Genomic DNA, 17,640 nt, shown 5'->3' on the forward strand with positions numbered 1-17,640 from the left:
TCACAGATAGGATACGAGCTCAGGTCTTCTTGACTCTATAGTGGCTTTCTGTCCATTATATAATGGATACGCATCTCAACTTTTTGTTGTTATTATTATTACTACACATTTCTGAGGGTTCCATGTGGCCATACGTAATCAAGATTCAGAAAAGAAAGTTTTCTTTTCTCTGCCAAATGGTGCAGTAGAAGAAATGGTTATAGTTTTATTGATGGAAATGACACTAAAGATGTATCACTATTGACTTTGCCATGGTACCAAAAGGACCACTGGGCCTTTCCATCTGCCCTGAAGCTGAATCCACCCACATATGTTGTCTCAATTACTAGAATGTGAGTTCCTTGAGAAGAAGGAGATATATATATATATATATATATATATATATATATATATATATATATATATATAATATATATATATATATATGAAAACACACATGTATGTATACACACATATATGTACATATATGTGTACACACACACACACACACACACACACACACATATATATATGTCCTAGGATTTAGCACATAATAATAAATGTTCAATAGTTTCATTCATTCATTCATTCCTGCACTGTTATTAAATATTTGTTACCTTCTGTCATCCAATGGTAGAAACCTGAAGGAGGTAAAACTTCTTGGATAAAATCTGGAAAATCTAGTTACAAATTATCTCAAACTTCAAAACAACAATAAAAGTTATGGGTAAAGTCAAAATTCATAATACTGAGCAACAGGTAACTTTAATATTTATCTAAGTCAAAAGTTCCCAAACTTATTTGGCCTACTTGCCCTTTTCCAAAAAAAAAAGGCACTTTCCTGGAAATCTACTTTCTTTAACACTTTAATTTTTTTTTTAAATTTGCATCATTTCAAAAAATGTGTCATTTAATGACACATCTTATATTTAACAATTTATTACAAATTTGTGGGTTTTTTCCTGAATTGAAATTTTGATGATACAATATTGCATCATGTAATTGTGTAGCATTGTATGGTAAACAAGTCATTATACACACATGTTCCTGCCCAGGCATGCTGGACTTCCTGACAATGCATGAAACCCTTGCGTGCCAACATTTGCTTGTGAAGACCTGTTGGAGGACTTGACCACTGTCAGTTATAACTTGCATTTTGCGTGTTTATTTGGAAAACAATGTAATCACTATGACTTTAACTCTGTTACACAACAGATGAAACATGTACGAATGGTTTTTCAAAATTTTCTTATCTTCTTTCCTTATGCGTCCACTGCCTTTTTATTTTTATTCAATGCCCCTCAATGACACTGAGGCTACTACAGCCCCCCTGGATTGTTCCGGCATTATTGCTGGGGGAGGCATTATTGCTCACTTTGGGAACTTACGTTAATTGTCTAGGATGACATATATACTTTCCTCTCAGAGGCAGAAAGGTGCACCAGTGAACAATAAGGATCTATCCATTTCAGAGATATGATTGAGATATACAATGTTATAGTAATTATATTTTTTATTTTTGATAAGGAGACTGGATTTGTGATTTCATTAGCATAGGGAACTCCTGGTTGAGGAAAATTCCTTCTCACAGTATAGATTGGCAATTTCTTTGTTTTAGAGAGCTGCTTGAGTGCACTCAAATGGTCAAGGTCAGACAGATGGTATGTGTTAGAGGGAGGATTGGAACCCAGGTCTTCTTGTCTTTGAGATCAGTTCACTCCCCATTGTGTCTCATTAGCAGTAACATTGCGAGAGGGGTAAAACCAAAATAAGACAAAAGGAGCAAACAAAAAAACCCCACCCTTTACAAGAAAATATTGTCTCCTTATTCTTTATTTGGTTGATACCAAATATTCCCAGTGTTGTAGTTACCATTGCAATCTGGAATTTTTATTAGATATAATAGTGCCACACTATTCATTATAGAAATGACAAAATAAATGTTCCTTTTGGTCCATGCCAAGGTTATAAATATCATTCATTACATGTCTGATAAGCTCAGTCTGTGAAAATGTTGACAGCCTGGTATTCTCTTTTTGAAAATAACCCCTCAGTGTTACCATTTTTTTTTTTTTTTGCTTTTTCTCCCTTGCCCTTGTTCACTTAACAGTTTCATCTTTGTGACTCTTGTGACAATGCTGTTTACTCCCCATTATTTCCTACCTGACCCCCCCCTTTTTTCCAAAAGGGAGAGAGAATTAAAATGAAGGAAACAAAGTTGCCCAGAAAGCCTAAAATATTGCAATAAATAATATATTTTTATGAGATACAGAGAATGACCTTCACAGAAGATGGATGAATAAACTTAAAGAAAATACCACAAATGTTTTCCAAGCCATTCTGAAGCCAGCAGTGCATATTATCTTTTTTCCCCTCCCTTTACCCACAAAAGTACTTTATTTTATTAGCATGTGCTTTAAGTTGCCAACAAATCCTACTCAGAAAATGTAGTTCATCCTGGGTGAACCTTCGTATTTATGCTTTAGAAAAATTCCTTCTTTGTATTTTACCCTCGAGTAAGAAAACCCATTTATGAAATAAGATGAATCAACACTCCTCTATGAAACTCTCTCTCATCTGTCCTCTTTGTTGTCTTCACTTAGCTATACATGTTATCTTTACCGTAATAAAGAGTTGTACTGAAAATAACCTTGCTGTCTTCTCTCTTCTAGATGGAGATAATAAAAAGCCTCAGCAAGGAGAAAGTGACCATTTCAATCCATTTAGCAATTGGGACTCAAAGAGGATCCCACACAATATTAAAGTGAAAAAAATCACAGATCACTATGAAACATACAACACAAACTAGGTTTTCTATGTCTGTAAATGCCAAAGCATTCTGGGTGGGTGGGGTTAGTCCTGGGTGGTAGTGGGGGAGTGGAAGGGAGATTGGGGTGGGGGGAGGAGTTGATTTAGTTTAAGAATACTTGCAAATACTGACTTCCTCACTCCTGTCACTGTATTTAACAAGTTTGATATTTATAAAACACACCTTGTGACCTGACTTGGTTGTTATTTTAACACTACAGTTACTGCTATTTATTTTGCTTTAAAGAAGGAAATTAAGTAATGAAAGAAGGACATGGGAAGGAAGAAATCAACCTTTTAGTTATTTGAAGACCAGAATATATGTAGGCATGTATATATGTATGCATGCATACATATATACATGTATACACACATATACATGCATACATACATGCTGTGAATGAAAACATGTCAAATACAAAGGGTTTGCAAGGCAGCCTTGTTTGAAAACCATCCATGAGTTCATAGGACAATAAATTTTGAGCTAAAATGGACCCTAGAGGTCATTAGGTATAATCCCTTCATGTTTATGCATGAGGAAACTGAGGCGCTGAAGAGGTTAGGTGACTTGCTCTACGTCACACAGGTAATAGATGTCAGAGCCAAGATTTGAACCTGGGTCAATTAATTCTAAATCCAGCCCTCCATTCATTGCATCGAAGGTACATATATTGATACATTTACTAATAATTATTGAAACCTGGTCAGTGAAGTCATATATGTATATAAAGTTAATAAATAAGCTTAAAAATTGGCTTAACCATTTTGGGGGAGCTGAGTTGTTATTTTTGAATGACGGATTTTAGATGAGCCTGGGTGAAATTACTGTATAGCATTTATTAAAACCAACCCTTTCCCCCCCCCAATTAATGTATAATACAAGTGGAAAAACATAGGATGAAATCTAGAAAAGAGAAAATGGTATGGAGTATTGGTTACACACACTTCTCCCACCCCCATAAATTTGCATTGGTCTTGTTACTAATTCACATTTCCAATTTCATTTTAAGCTCAGTGAGGATTGTAACAGGCAAAACCTTTCTTTAAGTGGTGACTACTGAATGACAACTCCAATGCATCGTGAAATTTAGATTACTACACTGAGTGTTCTGTGCTAAAGAGCACATTGAATTTGGAGATAGAGGACCTGGGTTTGAATCTTGACTCTGCATTTGTTCTCTGCAAGACCATGGAGAAGTTACTTAAGCTTCTTTCTTCTACACGGCAAAGCCTCCCAACATCCTCATCACTCCTCTCCCCCTGCTTTCTAGTCTTATTGTTGTGTTTGTTCTTTGTTCTTGAAGAGGACCATGAAATCAGGGAGATTATGACATGACTTGCAATTGACTTTGATTTGAGTGAGGAAGGCATGTGCAAGGTCACCAGCCTCATTTTTCTTCCAAAGCCATCTGGGTCCAGATGACTGGAGATGGCACAGGATGCAATGGGAGACCTTGACCCTTTTAAGCCAAGATCTTTTCAGGTTCTCACTCTGAGTGAGGTAAGGCCCGTTCCATGAATAGGCCTCTTTAAGAAGTCAGTCAAGAGATGGCCTCTTTAATCAAAAAACCAAAAAGCCAAAACCGATCAAACTGGGAGGGGAGGAGCCTCAGGGCTGCTGGCCAAAAGAGAAAGTTACAGTTACTATTTACATTCACTCTGAGCCAGGAGGGCCCAAAGAATAACCATTAAGTGGTGCATGGGCAAAAGAACTACTGTTGCCCAATCTATGAACTCCAGAGTGAATTGGGTTCTGGTTTCATAAGATGAAGTAGAACTCTTGCTGGCTAAGACAATCTTCCATTGGGTCTTTCATCTCATCCTCTCCACCTCCAGGACCCAGCTCATTTATCATTTCTCTACCCCACCCACTTTTAGTTTTCCTCTTCTTACAACACTGTTCTCTCATTCTGAAAACAAAAGAAAACAAACAAACAAAAACAAAACCAAAAACAAACCCAAAACTCCTCTTTTCATTTCCCCTTGATGACCTTCTCAGGTCACCTTCCTATATTTTTCTTTCCCTTCACTACCAAACAACCCCCTCATTCTTCAGCCTCCCATAGAAGCAGCTGTTGGTACAATGGATAGAGAGCTGGGTTTGGAGTTAAAAATATCTGAGCTCAAATTCAGCCTCAGATACTTACTATATGACCCAGTGCAAGTCATTTAATCTCTATTTATATCAGTTTCCTCAACTGTAAACTGGGGATAATAATAGCATATCCCTTTTCAGTGTTGTTGTTGGGATCAAATGAGATAATATAAAAGTGTTTAGCACAGTGCCTGGTACATAGTAAGCACTTTACAAATATTTATTCCCCTCCCTTCCTACAATCTGGGGTTCAGCAAAGTTTCCAACACTCTATTAAACCTGTCCTCTCTAAGGTCATTTCCAAGAATCAATGATCTGTCTTGGAAATTCAATGTGTTTACCCTCTCCAGTCTTCATCTTCTTAACTTTCCTGCAGCATTTGACACAGTTGATTACCTCAACTTTCTAGATACTCTCCTTTTTTTGGCTTCCATATCACTTTTTTTTTTCTTGGCTCATATCTTCCGTGTTTCTTCTTCACATCTCTGAATGATTCATCTTTCTCCTTCCTGACTTTAAATGTATGTCTCCCAGGACTCTAGCCTTGGCTCTCTCTACTTCTTTCTATACTATCTCCCTTAGTGACATTATCATCTACTTTATTTTCACTGCTATGACTTCTTAAGTCAATATCAAATCCAGAACTCCTGAGACCTAGTCATGTATTTCTAGTTCCAGTCTTGCATGTCCATCTGCTAGTTCCTCAAACTCAACTTGTTAAAAACCAAACTCAGCATCTTTGCCAACACCTTCTTCCTAATCCCCCCTCAGATTCAGACCAATGTGGATGGCAATTGACAGGGCTTACACATCAGGGTAGGTTGGCCATTAGGTGAAAAATTCTTCAGCCATAGCAACCCATGAAACCTCATTTGATGAATGTGGGACCTTATTAGAGGTGGCACAGTGAATAGTGAGTTGGGCCTGGGGTCAGGAATACTTGAGTTCAAATCCAGACTCAGATACTTACTATGAGACTGATGAGGTATCCTTTTTAATAAACTTTTCCTCTGGCTGAAGAAGATTTGAGTTGAATTCTTACAGACAGGGCCTGGTACTGCGAATTTGGGGTTTCCAGCACTCAAAACTTCTAGACCTCATCAAGACCATGGGTCAGTCATTTAACCTCTGTCTGTCTCAGTTTCCTTAACTGTAAAATGGAGGTGATAGTAACACCCACCTCTGAGGGTTGGTGTCAGGATCAAATGGGAACATTTGTAAAGAACTTAGCACAGTGCTTGGTACATAGGCAGTTAATAAAGGCTTGTTCTCCCTCCTCTTTAATTCAGCAGAAAATAAATATTTCTCTAGCCTAAAGTCTATTTTGTACTAAACTGAAGGAAGGAAAAATTTCAATACTTAATCAAACTTCTCAGGAAACAATGTCTCCCACTAACATTCTTTTCCTACTTTACCTTAACAATATTCTATTATGTATAAAAAAAGGTTACTAATAAAAGCTAGGGTCTCAGAAGATGGATTAAGGTTGGTAACCAGACTTAGAACCAGAAAACTTTCTGCCTAGTTAAAGTCATTGTCAGTGCTCGTGTCCTGAAGGGATAGGATAATGACCAGAAAGAAGAGTCTTAGATTAACTTTATCTGGACAAGCTGGACCATGTCAAGAATACTATACAAATATGATTTCAAAGTGACTTGTGTTAGAGAAATATCTGAGGACATGAGAACACTGTCAGTTAGAACATCCCATTCTCTAAACAGAACAATAATTCAGATGAATCTAAAATGAAAAAAAAATTTCGGGTAGGCTTGTGCCTGTAACATAAAGTCCAGTATTAATTTTTCTTCTTTTCTCAACGAGTGTAGTTTTTAAGGATCGACTGACTTAACATGTTGCAAAACTGAAGTACTATATAAAGTCAGTCAGTTAAGAGCCTTCTATGAGCTAGGCTAGCTATCCAAACTTCACAGAACAAATTCCCTTAATAAAAGGATTTGTTCTGTGAAGTTTGGATTCAATCAAAAGGCCAAACTTGAGGACCTAGAGTGCCTTGAGGCAGCAGGCCCTGTGTTAAGCCCTGAGAATAAAAAGAAAGGCAAAAGACAGTCCCTGCCCTCAAGGATCTCACAAGAATCTAATGTTCAAATATGTGCAAACATACTATACACAGAACAAATAGGAAATAATCAACCGAGCGAAGACACTAGAAATAAGAGAAGATAGGATTTTAACTGGGATGTGAAGTAAGCCAATGAAACCAGGAGGCTGAGATGTGGCAAGTGTCACTGGATCAGAGAGTACTTGGGGGTGAGAAGGGTGTAAGAAGACTGGAAAGGTAGAAAGAGTGCAGGTTATGAAGGGCCTCATGTGTTAAACAGATAATTTTCTATTTGATCCTGGAATTTAAGTATGGGAGTCATTATTATTATAAGGACAACCACTCTTTGAAAATCTACCTCACAACATCTCCAAATATAAAAGTAAGGAATAGAGAACTGGACACTGGAAAATTTAGGGTAGTTTATGGTACTCAAAGTAATGATATTTGAGGTAATTTATCTTTTGGGTTCTGTCTTATTCTAGATAAGCTTAGTGGTACTTTTCCCATAGGACTTGACTGAAGCAGAATAGTTAAATGGATAGCATATCATGTCTAGGCTCCATTCCTATTTCTGACTGATTTGCCAAGCATCACTTGGGAATTTACTTGGCTCCCTTTGACATGGATTTACTTATCTCCAAAATTATAGTTAATGCTAAATCTCTCCCATGAGGTTGTCATGAGAATCCCTGAAATAACAGTGTCATGGGATTCTCATCTCACTGGAGAAAGGTAGCATGTAACACTCTCTAGACTACTATGGAACAGAAGCTGAAGGAGCAAAAGGTCTGAGGAAAGGTTTTATTGACTGAGATGATTGAGAGCTGCCCTGCACAACATGCTTTTCTGGTAGAAACTGGGAAAGACATTTCAAATAAAGTACTAATTAACTGAGGAGATTCCAGAGACCTCCTTACATAACCAAAGAAATACAGAAGGAACATAAAGGAATAGCAGCAAAGACTAGTGATAGAGAGCACTGAAAAGACTGATTTTTAATCATAGAATATAAAGTCCTTGAAAGCAGGAACTTTTCCCACTTTTGACTTTATCTTTTCAGCTCCTCACACAGTGCTTTATACATAGTAGGTGATTAATAAGCGCATATTGAATAATGCAGATAAACTCAATGTCTTTAGAAATACTTACCCCTAGTCTTTAGAAATAACATTTACTTGCATTTTAAGGTTTGCAAAGCCTATTTCAAATATTAACTCATTTTATCCTCACAAGAACTCTGGGAAGTGGATGTTATTATTACCCCATTTTTCATATGAGGAAACTGAGACAGAGGTTAAGTGATTCACCCAGGTCACTCAGCTAAGTGTTTGAGGCCAGACTTCAGGTTTAGAACTTTATGCACTCTACCATTTGGCTGTCTTTTCAGAAAAATGAACTAGAAATAAAAACATACCATATGCAATAAAAACTAAGAAAATGAGGAGTGGGTAGAGATATTATTAGAGATTATTATTTAGAGAAATGATGTATTCAAATATATATATTTTTTTGCTTTTTGGTGAGGCAGTTGGGGTTAAGTGACTTGTCCAGGGTCACACAGCTAGTAACTGTCAAGTGTCTGAGGTCAGGTTTGAACTCAGGTCCTCCTGACTTGAAGGCCAGAGCTTTACCCACTTTACCACCTAGCTGCCCCCTATTCAAATAATTTTACTCAGGTTACTCATATACTATGGAAATAAATGAATTGGCTGAAATATCTAGGACATAATGATTTGACAGAATATATGGAGAATGAGGGAATTGCCTCATTTGGATTACATAACAAGACCAAGCTTGTTTAAACCTAGACAGCTAGCAAATGGCAGGATTATGACTATCACATGAGTCTCCTGACTCCCAGTCATGGTATACCCACTATGGCATACCAGCACTAACTATATAAGCTAAAGGGGAGCTAGATAATGTGAAAAGCACATCCTTGTGAACTTGGTACATGTATTAAGAACACCAATGCAAAAATAACGAAATGAACTTCCACTACCTTGAGGAAAACAGGGCTCTGACTACGTAATAAACGACATGGTTTTGTAAAAGATGATATTGCTACAAAAATCAAATTATATGAGACTGATAGGACTGAGAGCTTGAAGAGAAGTTAGAGATGGAATCTATATTTCCTTTAGGAGAGTTATTGGTTCTGTTTGGCTCTTCAGAATTAATAACTGTGGAAATATGGACAGAAGGTATTAGGGAGGCTAGATTACAAATACTGAAAACACTGTACTATATTAGCACACGGTTGCTTTCTTAAAGGAAGATAACTAATAGTTAATAATCAACAAGAGGGGTATCTAGGTAGTGCAGTAGACAGACAGATAGCCCTGAAGTCAGGAATACCTGAGTTCAAATTCAGGTTCAGATACTTACTAGCTCTGTAACCTTGGGCAATTAAGTCACTTATCCTGTTCGTCTCATTTCCTCATCTGTAAAATAAACTGGAGAAGGAAATGGCAAACCATTCCAGTATCTTTACCAAGAAAACCCCAAATAGGGTCATGGAGAGTAGGACATGACTGACACAACTCAACAACAACCAACCAGATGTCTCATTATGGCAGAAGTAATCTTATGAAGATACTTAGCATGACAACTTCAACAACCCCAAACAGGTTAAGCACCCACTAGAGAATTAAGATTAATTTAAATTCAAAATGAGTCAGGGTACTTTACTCTTTGAGCATGTACATATTAAAATAGAAAAAGGGTATCATGTCAGAGGTGGAAGAGAACCTATAGATCTTTTAGACTTACATTCTTATTCTACATATAAGAAAAGTGAGCCCCAGAGAGTTGGCCAGCCCAGGCTTGTTCAAACCGAGACAGCTAGCAAATGGCAGGATTATGACTATTACATGAGTCTCCTGACACCCAGTCCAGTGGTATTTCTCCAAATAAAACTGCCATTTTCATTAATGTGGGTGATTATTTTTTTTAAAGACCATTCTAGTTATGTAAGCAGGCCTTTATGCCAGTACACCTTGGCATTGGAAGAAACACATTACACCCCATTTATTCACACTTGAACTGACCTGAACTAACCTCTCTTGACCCCAGTGTTCTCTTGCTACAATGAACTGTTATAAAATGAGTGATGCTACCTGAGTACAACTTTGCACAACATCACCAAAATAATTAGGAGGCAATAGGAATCTTGAGTCAGACCCACTCACTGCTGGTCAAACATACTGCAGACAAATCCTAGCAACACCTGTGGTATATCCAGTCTCCTTAGAAACAATGGTATTTTGTTTGCAAATGCAGTTATCATGTGTTGAAGTACAAGAGACTAGCTGTTTCTTCAAATTTCAAACATATATATTATACATACATATGCACACATACATGTATATGTATATGTATATGTGTGTATACATAAATACATACAAAGAAAAGTCTGTGTACTGCATTGTACATGTGGTAAGCTTCTTTCTATACAAAATAAATGAGGGAACTATTAAGGAAGAAGGGAAAGAAAAAGAAAGGAAAAGAAGGAAACTGTATTTTCTCTTCTCTGCTTCCTGTATTCGTTCTTCCTTTCTCCCAGTACCCTCAGTTCCATCTATTTCCTTCTATTCTAATAATAATAGCTAGTATTTATATAACACTTTAAGGTTTCCAAAACATTTTACAAATATTATTTCATGACAACCTTGCAAGGTAGATGCTACTATAGTGATGAAGAAATTGAATCATATAGGATTACATAGATGAAAAATTTCTGAGGCTAGATTTGAACTCAAGTCTTCCTGATTCCAGGTCCACTGCTCTATATACTCTTCTATGTACTGTGCTATCTACCTGCTTCTAAAGGCTTGGGTCTCTAAATTACCCACTTTCTCTGTAGCATCAGTTCAATATCATCTCTCTCTCTCTAAACAGGTTGAAAGCTCTAAAAACACAGCAAAATATTTTCTCTTAAAAATAAAAAATAAAAACACCTTTCTGTTTAATTCCATGGTCTAGTTCCTCTCCACCCTTTAATGTTGAATTTTGAATGAGGGGTTTATCTTTGCTTCACCAATCATTCTCTCTGTAACCCCCTTGAGTCTAGTTTCTACGCCTCATCCTTTTTCTATTCCACTAAAATTGCTTACCAGTCATCCATGAGTTGGGGCAGCTAGGTGGAATAGTGGCTAGAATGCTGGTCTTGGAGCAGGAGGACTCATCTTCATGAGTTCAAATCTGGCCTCAGATACTTCCTATCTATGTGATCTGTTCAAGTGACTTAACCCTGTTTGCCTCAGTTTCCTCATGTGTAAAATGAGCTAGAGAAGGAAATGGCAAACCACACCAGTAGCTTTGCCAAGAAAACCCCAAATGGGGTAGCAAAGAGTTGGATATGACTGAATGTCATTATCATCATTACACCCACGAGTGCCTCATCATAAAAGTCAAAGATTTTCTCCCTGTTGCTTCTCCCCTCATCCCAATTTCTATTATCTTGCTTGACCTATGGAGCACTTAATAGTAATCACCCAACTCCTTTATTGAAAATTCTCTCTTCTATTGCTTTCCATGGCACTAAAACCCAGCTAGGAGGCAAAATGCTAGGCCTAGAGTCAGAAAGACTCATCTTCCTGAGTTCAAATCTGGCTGCAGACATTTACTAGCTGTGTGACCCTGGGCAAGTCACTTAACCCTGTTTGCCTCAGTTTCCTTATCTGTCCCAGTATCTTTGCTAAGAAAACCCAAATGGGGTAATGGAGAGTTGGGTGTGACTGAAAATGACTGGACAGCAACAAAACCAAGAGCTTCTCAATTTTTTGTTGATGGAACTATTTTTCTCTTTCCTGAAGTTTTGAGAGCATTGGTGGAATGTTGATAATAAAGTCTGTAAACAAAATGGGAGAGGCTGAGGAAGAGGGTGCTATCAGGAGTCCATTTCTTCCCCTCTTGGACTCCTGATGAAAAGTCTGGAGAGCAGGGGATGATAGATCTTAAAGCTTTACTAGATAAGGTGGGGAGATCATAAGATTACAGAATCATAGATTTGTAGCTGGAAGTAACCTTAGAGTTACTCCCAGGTACAAAGGAATTAAGTGACTTGTCCCAGGTCACACAGTAAGTAATCGAAGGTAGTATTTGAATCCTCACCTGCCTCACTCCAGAGTTAATGGTCTATCCAACATGCCAGTGGTGTTAAACTGGGATAGAAACAAATCCCTGCAACTGTATATTGACTTAGAAAACTATAAATTATCTATATCATATTTTTATTTATTTTGTTAAACATTTCCCAATTAATATTTTAATCTGGGCTGCACTTGTGAGTGTTGGGGGTCACCTGTGGCCTGGAACGATGAGTTTGACACCTCTATGTTACAGCACCGTACCTCTCTACTTATAGGTTCAGTTCTACTCATTGGGTACTTTTTGTTTTACTTCTCTGACCATTTCTTTGTCTTCTTCAAAAGCTTATCTTCTTTCTCCCACTTTTTTTTCACTGAAAAGACCATTAGATAAGGTTTCAGAGGACCTTGGTTCAAATTTCATCCTTTCTATTTGCTACTTGTGTAACCTTGAGCAAACCTTTTAAATATCTCTTGCCTCAGTTGTTCATTTGTTAAATGAGGGGCTAGACCTTTTCACTCTAAACCCATGATCCCATGATTCTCCACATCACTAATCCCCTGCCTAACGTAAACACTAGTTGCCTGAATGTCACTTGCAATTCAACATGTGTAAAACTGATTTCGTCATTTCTCTCCACCCTACCGGACAAAAACAACAATCATGCCTCCATATATTTAGAGCTGCATGGGACCTTACAGGGACCTAATACTTGTCCAAGGAAGGCATACCTTCTCATTTTAACAGATGAGTAAGCTGAAGTCTAGAGAAGTTTTGTAATGCCCAAGGTCATACACTTAGGTAGCAAGTGGCAAAGTCAGGATTTGAATCTAGACCCTTTAATTACTAATTCAGCGTGCTCTGCACTGTGTCATTAACTCTTCTTGCTTCCTCTGTTTTTGTTAATGGTATAATTCTCTCTCAGTCTCAAAACGTTAGTGTTCACCTTTGATTCCTTTTCATGGGCCACATCCAATCAATCAATGTTTGTGTGTGTGTGTGTGTGTGTGTGTGTGTGTGTGTGTGTGTGTTTGCTCTAGCTGTCCTAGTGAGTTAACCTTCTTTCCATTTTCCTACCCAAATTCTATAAAGCCTTCAAGACCATTTTAAATTCTGCTTCAGCCAAAAGCCATCCCTAACCACCTCAATCTGAAGTGAGGGTTTTCACTTTAAATTTCTAAGCATTCTTCTTTGAAATCCAGTTGTCTGTTCATCATGTACTACAGATATATTGCTGCCATCCACTACTACTACTACTACTACTACTACTACTACCACCGCTATGCCTATGACTACTAGGCCTACACCTACAGCAACTACAATAATAATAATAATAATGATCATTATCATGATAATAATGATATTAAGGGCTAACAGTTATGTTCCACTTAGTACGTGCCAGGCACCATGCTAAGTGCTTTACGATTATCTCATCTGATCTTCACAACAATGCTGTGAGATAGGTGCTATTATTATCTCTTTTTTTTTTGTCTGAGGAGATTGAAGCAAACAGAGATTAACTGATTTGTCTAGAGTCATATAGCTAGTAAGTGTCTGATGCTGGATTTGAACTCATGTCTTCCTGACACCAAGCCTAGTACTCTTGCCACTCTATCACCTAGCTGCCTATTTTCTTGGACTGTTGACAAATACATGTGATATTATACTATCTAGACAGTAAACTTCCATCCATCCATCCATCCATTCATTCACTCAATATTTATTAAGCATTTCTATGGTTGAAAGACTCTGGGGTTTGGGGTAGGGGCTGAAAGGGAGAAATGCCTTTGGCTGACATTAATATGGAAAAGTTTGAATAATTCTTGACTTCATTGAACTTACAATCTTACAAACAGATGAGACAGGAACATCGATAATCATATGCACAGTTTAATGTCGTAAGTACATGTCAGGTCTCAGGTAGAAGAATTAATTAAGTCCTAAGAAGACATTTTTTTTGGAGAGGTAACATGGTATAATGAATAGAATTCCAGATCTGTAGTCAAAAAGACCTGGGTTTGAATCCTATAGAAGATAACAACTAGTTTTGCAACCATGGGCAAGTCATTTAATATACCTCATCCTTACTTTTCTCATCTCTTAAATTGGGGATTATTATAGTACATACCTTGCTAGGTCATTATTAAGATGAACGGAAATAATGTGTGTAAAGTGCCCTACAAATAAAGCATTATATGAATATGATCTAAGAGCACTTTTAGATATTAACAAAGATATAAAGATAGAATAAGAATCTGTCTTCAAGAAATACATAAGAATAAAGCCCATTTAAATACCATGTTAAGACCAATTTACAGTCATAAAAACTGTGTGAGAGAAATAATCTAACAATATTGACTTTTACAGCCCAATCAATTAATCAATAAGTATTAATTACTTCCTGTGTGCTAAACACTGTGCTGAGTGTCAGGGTACAAATACCAAAGTGAGATATTGCTTGCCCTCAAGGAACTTTCATTCTAATAGGGGATATTACACAGGACAATGGTGGTTTGGGAAGGAGTCTGGTCTAGGTAGTCAAAAGGATTATAAATGGAATCATGGGGTACTAGAATCATGGGGAAGAAAAGCATTGTTACCTTTTCTGGTAGCAGTGGTGGTATTCATCTGATTGTTCAGAAGGCAAGAAATGGAGAGAGAGGAGAGCAGATAGGGAAACTGAGGCTCAGAGAGATTAAGTGACTTGCTTATGGCCATAGTGCTAATAAACATGAAATCCATGATACTAACCAGAGCTCTGAATAGAAGTCCTAGTCTCTTTCCACAATTCCACATTGCCTTTTTTCCCTTGCCACATCTCCTACACTGATCTTCCATTAGTGTGATAAACCTTGTATATAAAAAGATCATAACACACATATAGTATTATTTTTATACCAGGGAGGGCCAAACATGATGTTACGTGAGTTTACAAATGGGTAAGATCACTTTTGACTTCACAGAACAAGAAGTTACTGAAGTAAAGCAGACGGAGTGCTCAACTCGCAATCAGAAAGACCTGAGTTCAAATCCTGCTTCTGACCACTTTCTGTGTGACCCTGGGGGGGGGCACTAAACCTTTTTGGGACATTATTTCCTCATTTATAAAATCAAGGGGTTGTACCTGTCCAAAAAGTAATTTGTAAATTAAGTAAGATTGATGACTTTCCAACTTTAAATCTGTCAGCTCAAACAGTGTAAGTCCTACATACATGAAACACTTTAAAAAATGATGTTGAACTAAAATTCTAAAACTATGATCTAGAGGATTGGGGTCATTGTCATCTTCAAATAAGCTTCAAATGGCTCTTATTAGTTGATCAAAGAGAGGTTTAAAAAAGAAAAATAATCCAGAATATCTTCACAGTATCACTTGTAAACCTTTGGTCTAAGACTAATTTTGAGTTGTGGGGAAGAAAAAAGAGATTACCTTAATCATTGAGAAATGTCTCAGCCATAAAAAAGACACCATATAAAAAGCAAATGAGTGGTTCACTTAGTAGATCAAGTAAGAGGGGGACATTAAACACAACAGATCTTTACATTTTTTGCTAAGACAAATGACTGAAACTGTACTGGGGGAAGGGCAAAGTAGATGGAAAAGAGGTAAATATCCATTCCAGTCCCAGACTTAGCTAAGTGTGTTTATTCTTCCCATTCCAGGGATAAGTCTGGCATAAAAATTAGATTCAGTATTACATGGAACTAAGAACCAGGAAGTTCCACTGCGCATGAATTACCTAGTCAGAATCTATAAAACTACATATGAAGTTGAACATTTTCTCTCAGTATTTCCACCTAGTCCTCTGCTGCTAAGAAAGTCCTATATTAGATTGTAAATTGAGACCTTTAAGGGAGGCACAGTCAAAGAAGGAGCTGACAGATGTTGATTTTACAATGCAGACAGTGTTTAGTCTTTAGGCAAACATACTTTTTTTTGAATGTACATACCATGACACTTGTCCAGCTGATTCTAGTATAGGGTTGGCACAAATTCTAATGATGACATTTGTCCATCCCAGGCAGTGTGTGTGGAAATAATAGCCACCAATAACTGAGTGAGCATCACAAATTTAAGGCAGAAGGGACTCTAGAGATCAGTTAATTCAACCCTCTTAGTTTACAGATAGGAAGCTGATGTCCAGAGAAGAGGAGTACATTCCTAAGGTCCTCCAATTACTAGGTAGAGTCAATGAACAGAACCAGGATTCAAACCTGGGTCCTCTGACTCAAAATCCAGTCAAGGCACTAAACAAAAACTTTTCAGGAAATAACTTTTTCCAGATAAATTAGCTTAAGACCATAGACTTTAATTGAATCCTAACACTGATGTTTTCTTGTAATTTAGTTAGGTTTTTCAGAGATATATAATAAGGCTTATCGTAGTAGCAGAATTTTCATGTTTTCTCTTTATTCTTGTCTGGTTTCATTATAAATAGGCTAGTTCACAAAAGACAGCAAGAAGTATCTTAAATAATGTGCTCAGCAGCAGTTTCCACAGGCAACTGATAACAAAATTCTCCATTTCTTTGGTCCCTGTTTTCATATAACAATAGGTAACACATAGTTATTACCTTGTAAGAGATGGCCTTTAGCCTGGTTAGAGAATGTGGTTAATAATGTGAAAATGACAAAGTGTGTGTCTTAAAAAAGCTATCAGGCATTAAGGTATTTTAACTTAATAGTTCATACAGAGACACAGTGTAAATACAGCAATGGAAATTATGTCTAATACAAGTATTTTGAAGAAAAATATAAACCTTTCAGATACTTAATATTTATATTTTGCTACTATGTAAGTTTCCAGAGCAACAAAAATTCCAATCTATCAGGCACTCATTTCGGTTATAAAATTGTATGATTCTATCACTCTCAGAAATCAGATTTTGATAGCCAGCATCCTTGTATAAATATTTCATGTGAATTTTTATCTCTTATTTTTCTCTTTCTTTACCATCCTTCTCTATAAACCAAAACATAGCACTATCTTTCAAACAGCTACTGAAAACCACCACCACCACCACCACCAAAAAACACGCATTGAAAGCTTCAGACAAATGCAGAAATTTAAGACTTTAGCTTCAATTTGGGGTTGAAAAGTTTTAGTTCCATGGTTGAACTTCCTTCTTCAATATCTAATATAATTATAAGTTCACTAAAAATTAGATACAAGATAGACTTACCTCTTTTGCTTCTTCCCTTGCCCAAATTACGAATAAATGCCTAACAGATTCCTCAGTGAGGAGCTGGAGGCTCAACCTCTTTTAAACAACCCAGACTGTCTCTGGGTAGAATGATATCTGAGCTTCCTGTGCAGTCTCTCTCTCTCTCTCTCTCTCTCTCTCTCTCTCTCTCTCTCTCTCTCTCTCTCTCTCTCTCTCTCTCTCTTTCTCACACACACACACACACACACACACACACACCCCAGAGCTATTAAAAAAAAAAACAATCAAATTGCTTCTGTGACTAGTTCTTTTTACAATTGATTACATTTTGAGGTCACAAGAGTAAAAATTAACTGAATGGTTTGTTAGCTAATATTTCATAAATTAAATAAATAGCTAAATGCTTAAGATGTAGTATCAACCATGTGGTTTAACAGTAG

The 17,640-nt window shown here is 37.0% G+C and overlaps 1 protein-coding gene across 24 annotated transcripts in view; it reads right to left on the minus strand.

The window, feature by feature from the left end:
• The window catches only part of RIMS1 (regulating synaptic membrane exocytosis 1), a 699,885-nt gene that overhangs the window by 16,017 nt on the left and 666,228 nt on the right, over positions 1–17,640 (minus strand). The window contains exon 1 of one of the 24 annotated variants that reach the window (XM_021000189.2): positions 17,219–17,327. The exons of the other annotated variants lie outside the window; for them this stretch is intronic. The gene's annotated coding sequence lies outside the window, so the exon portion shown is untranslated. Of the gene's footprint in view, positions 1–17,218; positions 17,328–17,640 lie in introns of those variants that run through there. 24 annotated transcript variants of the gene reach the window in all.

The sequence above is a fragment of the Phascolarctos cinereus genome, unplaced genomic scaffold (genome assembly GCF_003287225.1).
Source record: "Phascolarctos cinereus isolate Bilbo 61053 unplaced genomic scaffold, phaCin_HiC Scaffold_5;HRSCAF=322, whole genome shotgun sequence".
Taxonomy (NCBI): domain Eukaryota; kingdom Metazoa; phylum Chordata; class Mammalia; order Diprotodontia; family Phascolarctidae; genus Phascolarctos; species Phascolarctos cinereus.